This window comes from Phascolarctos cinereus, unplaced genomic scaffold (assembly GCF_003287225.1).
Source record: "Phascolarctos cinereus isolate Bilbo 61053 unplaced genomic scaffold, phaCin_HiC Scaffold_5;HRSCAF=322, whole genome shotgun sequence".
In the NCBI taxonomy this organism is placed as follows: Eukaryota; Metazoa; Chordata; class Mammalia; order Diprotodontia; family Phascolarctidae; genus Phascolarctos; species Phascolarctos cinereus.
In genome coordinates this window covers 372584559-372597487 of record NW_027555958.1, presented here as the reverse complement: position 1 = coordinate 372597487, position 12929 = coordinate 372584559, and positions in this window count along the sequence as shown.

Here is a 12929-nt window from a genome sequence, read left to right as displayed (position 1 = left end):
CATAATTGGTCTCTTGATTCTATATATCCTGCAGAAGAGCTGCTCAGGCAGCTAAGTGGTACAATGGATAGAGCACTGGGTCTGGAGTCAGGAAGACGAGTTCAAATCCAGCCTTAGACACTAGCTGCAGTGACCCTGGGAGAGTCACTTGACCTCTATTTGCCTTAGTTTCCTCCTCCATAAAATGAGAATAATAATAGCACTTACTTTCCAGGGTTGTTGTGAGAATAAAATAGGATAATATTTGTAAAGTGTTCTACCTAGTAGAGTGCTTGGCACATTGTAAGCACTTAATAAATTCTTCCTCTCTCCCTCCCTACTTCCCTTTCTCCCTTCCTTTTCTTCCTTCATCCCTTTGTTCTTTCTTTCCTCCCTCTCTCTTTCCATTCCTACTTCCTCTCTCCCTCCCTCCCCTTCTTTCTCCTTCCCTCCTTGCCTTCTTCCCTCCCTGCTTTTTTTCTCCCTCCCTTCTTCCCTCTCTCCCTTCTCTCCCTTCTGCCTTCCCTCCTTCCTTCCTTTTTCCCTACCTTCCTTCTTTTCCTCACTCTTTCTGTACTTCCCTTCTTTCCTCCTTCCTTCCTTCCCTATCTCCCTTACTCCCTCATTCCTTCCCCCCTTTCTTCCTTCCTCCTTCCCACCCTCCCTCTTTCCCTTCCTTCCTTCCTTCCTTCCTTCCTTGCCTCCTTCCTTCCTTCCTCCCTCTGATTATTCTCTACCCTGCCCCTATGGCAAACGCCCTCTCAATACTACTTTTCTTCCTTTATCTGTCAATAATTGGTTAAGAAAATACCAAGGAACAAAAAGCAGTTCCAAAGTTAGGCCTCAGGCAATGCTGCTCTCTGTGCATTAAGAAGAGGCTGGTTTTCTCTCCACCGAGACCCTTGGGAGTTCTTCTAAGTCTGCATGTGTTGAACACAGAAATAGCTCATGTTGCCTATTTGAATCCAGAACTGCTGTGAGGTGAGAAATTTATTTCCTTTTCATTCATGCTATGTTTTCCTCTGCTGTAAGTAATATTAGAAGATGAAGGAATTATTGTCCTTGACCCCAGGCATTTGTTGTCTTCTATGTGGCAGGCATTGTGTTAGGCACTCTGTGATACACAAAAATGACAGCCCCTGCCCTAATGAGATCACATGAATAATACCAGTCAAGTTTGCTTCTATATAGTGCTGTAAGGTCTGCAAATGGTATCTCAGGTTGTCTTACAGCAAGCCTGGAAGGTAGGTGCTATTAATATTTCCATTTTACAGATGAGGTTAAATGACTAGCCAGGGTCACATAGTAAGTGTTTGAGGCTGGATTTGAACTCAGGTCTTCTTGACTCAAGTCTAATGCTCTATCTATTGCACTTAGCTGTTTCTAATGGGGGGGTGGGGAGGCAGGTTATGTATAAATATAAGTACATTCAAAATAAATACTGGGTCATTTATTACCCCATCCTAGGGGGATTTAGCACCTCATCTCAGGGGCAAGAAGCACATATAACTTGGGGGATCAGGAAAGACCTCATGGTAGAGGTGGCATTTGAGTTGAGTTTAGAGGGAAAGTAACAATTCTAAGAAGCCGATTGGGGTTGAGATGCATTATAAAGATGGGGAATAATCCATGCAAAGGAAGACAGATGGGAGATAGAATGTTCTATCTGAAGATCAGCAAGAATGACAATAGGGCTGGACCACCAAATATGTGAAAGGAGTAATGCTTAATAAGCCTAGAAAGGTAAGTTGGAGCCGGATTGTAAAATGTTTTAAATGCCTTACAGAAGCGATCCAGTGATAGAGAGCCAGACCTTGAATCTAGAAGTCCTGAGTTCAAATCTGGCCTCATATACTTGTTGTGTAACCCTGAACAAGTCACTGATCTGGAAAATGGGGATGATAATAGCATCTACTTCCCAGGGTTGTTATGAAGATCAAATGAGATAAAAATTGTAAATATTTAACACGGTAAGAGCCATATACGATATTGGCTGTTATTATTTACATTTGATGCTACAGAAAAGAGAGAGGATGAGTGGAATTTACCGAGCAAGGGAGTGACATGGTCAAACCTGCCCTTTAGGCATATCCCTTTGGTAATTGTGTGGAGGATGGAGATGAGAGGGGGGTTACTGAGTCAGAGAGGCCATGAAGAGACCACAGCAGTAATCCAAAGGCAAAGGAAATGGAGAACTGAACCAGGCTAGCAGCCGTGAGCAGAAAGTGCTGCAGATGGTTATCCCAGGTGCTTCTGTCTGCAGTTGAAGGGGACTCGGTCTGTTTGTGGAGCACGGTCACAGTATCATACCTACAAATGGTCGAATGTGTGGTTGTTTTCAAGAAGAGTTATGTAGGCAGAATGTAAATAGCAGGAACCAGGTGAGCTTTCTGAAAGTAGTGTTTCAGCATCGTGATGGTAGCCTAGTTTTCCTGGGGGTTTTCACCTTTTGTCTTTGAGTAGGCATGTATGCAATTGTCATGGATCCTCTAGGAGAGGTAACCAGATATGCAAGGGGCACCTACCAGCTTGTCTGCATGGGTTTGTGGCTATGGAGTGATGTTGCTTCTGAGCGTGGACATCTCTTTTAACAGAGGTATCAAACATTCAGTCAGCAACAGTCTCTAGCAGGGCTCAAATCAGATTAAAATGTAATTGGGAAATATTTAGCAAAATAAATAAACATACAATAAAACATAGGTAATGTGAGTTCGTGATTTTCAAAGGCAATATACAGCTCCAAATGATCTTTCTACTTCAGTCCAGTGACACTGCTTTTCTGGATGTGCTGCACATGAGACACTCTATATCTTGGCTCTGTCCATTTTCTCTGTCTGTCCCTCATGACTGGAATGCTCTCCCTCCTCCTGTCTGACTTCCTAACTGAAATCTTACCTTCTACAGGAAACTTTCTCTAAGCCCTTTTAAATCCAGTGCTTTCCTTCTTTTAATTATTTTCCTTTTTCCTGGGTATAGCTTGCTTTGTATGTGTGTTTGTTTACATGTTGTCTTCCCTATTTGATTGTAAGCTCCTTGAGGACAGGAACTGTCTTTTGTCTCTTTTTGTATCCCCAGTGCTTAGCACAGTTTCTGGAAAATTTCAGGCTATTAGTAAATGCTTGCTGAATTGAATGAATTATGTATGGTTCACTGGCTCCCATTTCTATTCAGTTTGACACCACTGCCTAGCCCTAACATCATGAAGAATGCACAAAGATGAACTGTCTCAGATTTGTCTTAGGGCTTCATATCTAATTATGCCAGTTGAGTCCGCTTCCACATCTTCGACAGCAATGTTCATGTTGGAGGAGCTATTATGATAACATCAGAGACAACAGTAATAATAATAACAAAAGAGAGCATTTCCGTAAATAGCAGAATAAGAAACAATGAATTGGTGTCAGAAAAATCTGAGTTCAAATTCAGTTTCAGTTACTAACTAGATATATGACTCTGTCAAGCCACTTAATCACTCCCTGCCTCAATTTCCTCATCTGTAAAATATGGATGATAATAGCACCAGCCTCCCAGGGCTGTTGTGAGGATCAAATGAGACAATATTTGTAATGTGCTTTGCAAGCCTCAAAGTGCTATATAAATGCTACTTGTTATTAGTTATTATATAGTGCTTTGAGGTTTACAAAGCACTTTACAAATAGAACCTCATTTGATCCTCACAATAACCCTGGGAGGTTGGTGCTGTTATTATCCCCATTTTACAGATGAAGAAACTGAGGTAGACAGAGGTTAAGTGACTTAACCAGGGTCACATAACTAATGACTGAGGCTATATCTTAACTCAGGTCTTCCTGACTGCAAGTGCATTGCTCTGTCTAATGTGCTACCTACCTACCTCAATAAATAGAACATAACACTTAGATGGAAAGCCAAAGGGTCTATGTGCTTCAATGTCATCCTTTAGAATCATTGAATTTCAGACATGGAAGGAACCATTAGAGGTCATCTATCCCATCCTGTTTCTGATCAGGAATCTTCTTTACTTCTTTATAATATGCTCTATGAGTGGTCGTCCAACCACCAATGGAAACTTCCAAAGCAGCTAGGTTAATCTATTAGAAGACCACCCTAGACCCCCCTCTCAGGAGTTCATAGACCTATTATTTTCTGAAGGGCATAAGATTAAGTGCCTCCATCCATTTTTTTCAAATGCATGCATGATCTATATAGAGCTTCTCAAACTCACACTGGATAATCCAGAAACCCTGGGGAAATATGCATATTGCATATACATATACATATATACATATGTATATGCATATATGTATGGCACCCAGGTGGTCCAATAGAGAGTGCCAGGGCCTGGGATCGATAAGATTCCTCTTCCTGAGTTCAAATCTAGCTTCAGACACTAGCTATTTGACCCTAGACAAGTCACTTAACCCTTTTTGTCTTACTTTCCTCACCTATAAAGTGAACTGGAGAAAGGGGTGACAAACCAACCCACTATCTTTGCCAAGAAAATATCAAATGGAGTCACAAAGAGCCAGACATGACTGAAAAAACAACTGAACAGTGACATGCATACACATACATACACATACTCACATATGTCCACATACATACATATATACACATACACAGACACACATGCACATGCACATGCACATACACATAACTATACACATACACATACACATACACATACACATACACATACACATACACATACACATACACATACACATACACATACACATACACATACACATACACATACACATACATATACATATACATATACATATACATCATTGTGGCACAGTGGAAAAAGAGCTGGGAGTACTTGAGTTCAAATCCTGCCTCTGACACATACCCATTTTACTTCTCAGTGCTTAAGGCACTTCTCTAAAATTACACTGCAGAATAGGCGCTAAGCTTTATCAGCAGAGGGGGTCTGGTTTCACATACTAATAAAATCACAGGTCCAATTCTTATCCCTCTACTTACATATGTACATTTTGCTTTTCTAGATGATAGAGTGTGAACTCCTTGAGGGCAGGGACTCAGTGCCTTTCACAAAATGGATCTTTAGTAAATGCTGATTGAATCAGTTGAAAGGAATGCTTTGTGTTGCAGACTTTCCAAGTTAGCACCAACTTGAAACCCCGAGCTGTTCTTGTCAGGTTGCTGAGCACCTCAGGAGAGGGGCCTCAAATGTAGTAGATGGATGAGTGTGGCAGAAGGAAACAAAGCTATTTAAAAATGTGACTTGGAATACATTCAGCTGGTTTATTGTGCTTGGAAAAAAGCTGAGTAGAATAAGTGATGAGAAGAACCTTGGAAAGGGAGAGCACAGCAGAAGTAGAATTAAGAAAATGCATCTAATGGCCAGGCATTCTTGAAGATCTGTAATCTAATTTAGCTCACAGAGTTAATGATTTTAATGATTTGTTGTGATCTCAAAACAACAGTTAGGAGATAAATCTACATCATTATGCCTATTATAGTGTTTTGCTTCATTTAGCAAATGGTAGTGGGTTGTGGAGTTTGGGGTTCCCCCCCAACAAGTTACTCTGGAAGATGCCCATGTTCAAATAAACAAAGATGTACTCCCTGAGCTGGGGAGCAACTGAGTCCCCCAAGTCCTTTCTAGACAATGATAGAAAGATGTTTGTGGGAAAATGAATCTCTCTTAAGCCTCCCAGGGAGTCTGGATGATATAAATTGAAAGTTCTGTTTAGTTGACTTTTCTGTATATACTGGGGAGAGATGTGGCATTCTGAGGACATTAAAGATGCCATTTTCCCACATCTTGACTTGAGGCTTAGTCACGGAAAGGAGTGGCATTGGCTCTCTGGTTTCAGGGATGCTGATGACCTAGGATAGCTTCTGCTTTTGTAATAACTGCACTTGGCCTTAGTCAGGCTCACCATTGGGACAAGGTGGGCCTCTTACCTGCAGCTTGATTTCCTTGGTTGTCTGGTGCAAATATAGAAAGAAATGATGGTGGTTCTGGGGAAGATAATTCTCATGGTTATGAACAAAGAAAATGAAGGAAGTGTGTCTCTATGACAGCAAATGTGGTCAAGTCCCAGATTAGTCAAAATAACATCACTTTGACCAGATCCTTGTTGTTATCTTCCTACCTCCTTCCTCAATAATTTCAACATTTGACCCACAGTTGTCCATTCATCCCAACTCTTTCCAACTTTGGAATTCAATAATCATTTTCATGATGCTCCTAACACCCTGATAACAGTGGCTCAGCCTCAGTTCCTATGACCTCAGTTTCCACTCTAGCAGCTCACAGGTAGACTCATACTTTAAACCGCAGCATTACCCCAGACCATAACATCACTTTGACCTTGAATTCTAAAATTTTCCCTTTCTATTGCTTTTACCAAATTCCCCTAATTCTAGCTTCATCTTTATTGTGATCTTTGATGCCTCTTCCCCTCCTTCCTTCCTTTTTCTCCTACCCCATTTCTGGCCTCCCTCCCCTAATTTCACAATCTTGGACCCATAGTTGGCCAATTCATATAGACCTCTTTGGCCTTGAATCTCTTCCCTCCTTGTCCTTCTTGAACCCTACATAACCTTTAACATTTAACTTTATGCTTTTATACCTGAACTGACAAATCCTGCAGGAGCAATTAAAAAAAATGCAAAAAGCTACTCCATATTCAATATGCTCTTATTTCCACAGTTCAGTAAAGTGGAAAGATAATGGGACTCAAAGCAGGACTGACAGCAATCCCAACTCTGCCAGTAATTTTTTGTATGATGTTGGGCAAATTATTCTCTCTCTCTCTCTCTCTCTCTCTCTCTCTCTCTCTCTCTCTCTCTCTCTCTCTCTCTCTCTCTCTCTCCATTCCTCCCTCCCTCCCTCCTTCTCTCTCCCCTCTCTCTGAAACTTGGTTTCATCATCTGCAAAATGAATCCTCTAGGTGGGCAACTAGAAGGAATAACAAAGATAAAAAAGCACTGCAGATCACTTCCATAAAATATGAAGGGCAGGAAGAGTTTTCTCAGTGATTTGCATGAATTATACAATGTTAGTGTTCATGCTTGAGTGAAACAACTGAAATCTATGGTCCAAGTAAGGATTCATATCTATCTTACAACAAAAAAAGTTAAGGACCTTCGGACAACATCTCTATACTCTCTAGGTTCTCGGGGAGAATAAGACTTTTCTCTGAAAAGAATGGACTATGGACCCCAATGGGAAAACAAATATGGATATGAAAAGAAAGAGGAGAATCTTGGTCTGTGTCAGGAGATTAGAGGGTAGAAGGATATGATGCAAAGGAGAAAAGGAAGAAGAATAAGCCATTGAACACAGAACCTATAAAGAAAGATTAGCCTCACTTCTGCTTCCGGAAGCCAAGATGGTGGAGTAAAAAGGTAGTTGCTCTCACCCTCCCCTATCAACCTCTGAAAACCCAGAAAATATCACTCCCCCAAAAAAAAACTGGACAGCAGGGAAAGAAGGGAGGAGGTGAGTATTGTTTGAACCTTACTCTCATCACATTTGGCTCAAGAAGGGAATAACATAATCAGTTAGGGATAGAAATCTAACTTGCCCTATAGGCAGTAGGAGGGAAAAGGGAAAGAAAAGGGAGGGGGGAAGAAGGGAGGAAGAAGCAGTAAGATAAAGGGGAAGAAAAGGGAAAGGGATAATAAAGGGAGGAGACTGAAGGAGGCGTGGTCAAAAGCAAAACACTAGTGAAGGGGAAGGAAAAAGGAGAAAGAAAAGCATAAACGGGGGGAGAAGGATGGAGAAAAAGACACAGACAGTAATCATAATGGTGAATGTGAATGGGATGAACTCTCCCATAAAATAGAAGTGGATAGCAGAATGCATTAAAAACCATAATCCTACAATATGTTGTTTACAGGAAACACATTTGAAAAAGAGTGACACATACAGGGTAAAGGTAAAAGGCTGGAGCAGAATATATTATGCTTCAGCTGAAGTAAAAAAAGCAGGGGTAGCAATCCTTATCTCAGACAAAGCAAAAGCAAAAATAGATCCAATCAAAAGAGATAAGGAAGGAAACTACATCCTGCTAAAAGGCACCATAGACAATGAAGTAATATCATTACTAAACATATATGCACCAAATGGTATAGCATCCAAATTCTTAGAGGAGAAGTTCAGGGAGTTACAGGAAGAAATAGACAGCAAAACTATACTAGTGGGGGACCTGAACCTCCCCTCTCTGCACTAGATAAATCTAACCACAAAATAAACAAGAAAGAAGTTAAGGAGGTGAATAGAACATTAGAAAAGTTAGGTATGATAGACCTCTGGAGAAAACTGAATGGGATAGAAAGGAATATACTTTTTTCTCAGCAGTACATGGCACATACACAAAAATTGACCATGTACTAGGGCATAAAAACCTCACAATCCAATGCAGAAAGGCAGAAATATTAAATGCATCCTTTTCAGATCATGATGCAATAAAAATTATATGTAATAAAGGGCCATGGAAAGATAGACTAAAAAATAATTGGAAACTAAATAATCTAATCCTAAAAAATGATTGGGTCAAACAACAAATCATAGAAACAATCAATAATTTCATTCAAGAGAATGACAATAATGAGACAACATACCAAAACTTGGGATGCAGCAAAGCAGTTCTTAGGGGAAGTTTTATATCTCTAAATGCTTACATAAATAAAATAGAAAAAGAGGAGATTAATGAATTGGGCATACAACTAAAAAAACTAGAAAAAGAACAAATTAAAAATCCTCAACTAAACACCAAATTAGAAATATTGAAAACCAAAGGAAAAATTAAAAAATTGAAATTAAGAAAACTATTGAACTAATAAATAAAACTAAGAGCTGGTTTTATGAAAAAAACAATAAAATAGATAAACCTTTGGTTAATTTAATTAAAAAAAGAAAGACAAAAACCAAATTACTAGTATCAAGAATGAAAAGGGTGAAGCTACCACCAAGGAAGAGGAAATTAAAACAATAATTAGGAATTATTTTGCCCAACTGTATGCCAACAAATTTGACAATCTTAGTGAAATGGATACATATTTACAAAAATATAAATTGCCCAGATTAACAGAAGAGGAAGTAAAATACTTAAATAACCCCACCTCAGAAAAAGAAATTGAACAAGCCATTGATGAACTCCCTAGGAAAAAATCTCCAGGGCCAGATGGATTTACATTAGAATTCTATCAAACATTTAAAGAACAATTAATTCCAATACTATATAGACTATTTGGGAAAATAGGTGAAGAAGGAGTCTTACCAAATTCTTTTTATGATACAAATATGGTGCTGATACCTAAGCCAGGAAGAGTCAAAAGAGAGAAGAAAATTATAGACCAATTTCTCTAATGAATATAGATGCAAAAATTTTAAACAAAATATAGCAAAGATTACAGCAACTTATCACAAGAATAATACACTATGACCAGGTAGGATTTATACCAGGAATGCAGGGTTGGTTCAATATTAGGAAAACTATCAGCATATTGAGCATATCAACACCAAAACCAACAGAAACCACATGATCATCTCAATAGATGCAGAAAAAGCTTTTGATAAAATACAACACCCATTCCTATTAAAAACACTAGAAAGCATAGGTATAAATGGAGTCTTCCTTAAAATAATAAATAGCATCTATCTAAAACCTTCAGCAAGCATTATATGTAATGGGGACAGGCTAGAAGCATTTCCAATAAGATCGGGGTGAAACAAGGATGTCCATTATCACCACTGTTATTCAATATTGTACTGGAAATTAGCTTTAGCAATAAGAGAAGAAAAAAAATTGAAGGCATTAGAATAGGCAAAGAAGAAACAAAGCTATCACTCTTTGCAGATGACATGATGATATACTTAGAGAATCCTAGAGAATCAAGTAAAAAACTACTTGAAATAATAAACAACTTTAGCAAAGTTGCAGGCTATAAAATAAACCCACATAAATCAGCATTTCTATATATTACCAACAAAGAGAAATACAGGATAGAAAGAGAAATCCATTTAAACAATGTAGACATTATAAAATATTTAGGAGTCTACCTCCCAAACAAACCCAGGAACTCTATGAACACAATTACAAAACACTTTGTACACAAATAAAATCAGATCTAAATAATTGGAAAAACATCAGTTGCTCATGGGTAGGCCGAGCTAATATAATAAAACAATCCTACCTAAGCTAATTTACTTATTCAGTGCCATACCAATCAAACTACCAAAAAATTATTTTATAGAGTTAGAAAAAATAATAAGATTCATTTGGAAAAACAAAAGGTCCAGAATATCAAAGGAACTAATGAAAAGAAATGCAGGGGAAGGTGGCCTAGCAATTCCAGATCTTAAATTGTATTATAAAGCAGCAATCATCAAAACTGCTTGGTACTGGCTAAGAAAAGAGGTGGATCAGTGGAATAGGTTAAATATGCAAGACATAGTCAATGACTATAGTAATCTATTATTTGATAAACCCAAAGACCCCAGCTTCTGGATAAGAACCCACTCTTTGAAAAAAACTGCTGGGAAAACTGGAAAAGAGTATGACAGAAACTAGGCATAGACCCAAATCTCACAACATATACCAAAATAAAATCAAAATGGGTTAATGATTTATTCATAAAGGCTGATACTATAAGCAAACTGGGAGAACAAGGAATAGTTTACCTATCAGATCTATGGAGAACAGAAGAATTCATGACCAAACAGGAGATAGAGAACATTATGAAAAGCAAAATGGATAATTTTGATTACATTAAATTGAAAAGTTTTTGCACAAAGCCAAAGCAAGTAAGATTAGAAGGAAGGTAGAAAACTGGAAAAGAATTTTTACAATCAGTCTCTCTGATAAGGGCCTCATTTCTAAGATGTATAGAGAATTAAGACAAATTTATAAGAATGCAAGCCATTCCCCAACTGATAAATGGTCAAAGCATATGAACAGACAGTTCTCAGATGAAGAAATTAAAGCCATCTATAGTCATATGAAAAAATGCTCTAAATCTTATTGATTAGAGAAATGCAAATCAAAACAACTCTGAGGTACCACATCACACCTATCAGATTGGCCAACATGACAAAACAGGAAAATGATAAATGTTGGAGAAGATGTGGGAAAATTGGAACACTAATGCATTGTTGGTGGAGTTGTGAAATGATCCAACCATTTTGGAGAACAATTTGGAGCTATGCCCAAAGAACTATAAAAATGTGCATACCCTTTGATGCAGCAATAGCACTTCTAGGGTTATATCCCAAAGAGATCCTATAAATGGGGAAAGGACGCACATGTACAAAAATATTCATAGCAGCTCTTTTTGTGGTGGCAAAGAATTGGAAATTGAGAGGCTTCCCATCAATTGGGGAATGGCTGAGCAAGTTGTGGTATATGAATGTAATGGAATACTATTGTGCTATAAGAAATGATGAACAGGCTGACTTCAGAAAAACCTGGAAAGACTTGTACGGTCTGATGCTGAGTGAAGTGAGCAGAACCAAGAGAACATTGTACACAATAACAGCCATGTTGTGCGATGACCAATATTGATAAACTTAACCCTTCTCAGCAATACAAGTATCTAAGACATCTCCAGAGGCCTTGTGATGGAAAATGCTATCCATATCCAAAGAAAGGACTATGGAAGTTGAATTGCTACCTTTTTTTTTTCTCTTCTGTTGAGTTTTGTTTCCTGTTTCTGGTGGTTCCTCCTATTGGTTTTAATGTTTACTTACAACTTCACTAATGTGAAAATATGTTTAATAGGAATGTAAATGTATAGCCTATATCAGATTGTGTGCCATCTTGGGGAGGCTGGTGGGGAGGTAGGGGGAGAAAAAGTTTAAACTTAAAAGCATATGGAAGTGATTGTTGATAAATCAAAATAAATTAATAAAATAAATAAATAAATAAGCTTTTGTTAAAAAAAAAAGAAAGAAAGATTAGCCTCTTTCTAAAGAATTGGGAAATGAACTTTCTTAAAGCCTTGTCCTCTAAGGAACAATAAAACAAACCCACAGATACTTGGAGGAAAGAGATAATCCAGTTAGCATCAGAGAAAGAAGAGATAAGCAATGGTGAGTGATACTGAGAGAGCTATTCATCAGTAACCTGATAGAAAAAATAGAGAGGACTTCTTTCTTCCTGGGGAATGTATTTGTAATGGAACAGAGTTTGTCTTAGATAACTGCTATCCACTTCTAGTGATTCACATGAGCATAAAATGATGCTGCCACCAGGAATTTCAAAAATATTGCTGAAAATTATGAAGTCTTGGCCTAGAAACTTTTATCATGTAGTTGCTATATTCATCGTTTCTGTTGATGGAATGCAAGGACTTAAAAAGAAAAGCAGCAGGTAGCTGGTAAAGTAGATGGTATCTGAGAATAATGGGCCTTAGATTTCTGTAACAATGCTGAAAATATAAGAACGACATCTGGCCAAGGCTGGAGTACACCTAACAAGAATTGATATGAATGTATTTGCCTGGAGTCTTGCAAATTTAATTGTTAAAGGATGTAAACTTCAAAGGTATGGGAGGAGGGAAGGGGGAAAAAAAGATCTTTATTCACCAAGCTAGAAACTGTAGAAGGATAGCTATATCACAGGATGAACACAAGCAATTCAAATGCTCATATATAGTCACAGAAGACAAATTCCAAAACCTATGGAGTCACAAATGCCCACAGTATGGTTAATGAGCCATATAGAGAACTTAATGTAATAAAGACAATTTGGTCTCATAGCTTTACTGAGTCTTCAGATGAGAGTCATGATTAGAATTTGACTCTAAAAGTATATTTCTTAATTGAAAGGAACAGTTTAGGTGAAAGGTGAGGACAGGGTAACATCGGCCATTGGGAATATATCCACATATGAGAAAATCCAGGATCTAGAGGTATGAAGCACAGTGGAGAGCATAGGGGAAGATTAATGGGGGCAGAAACAAGTCAGAATATGCTATAGCCCACTTGG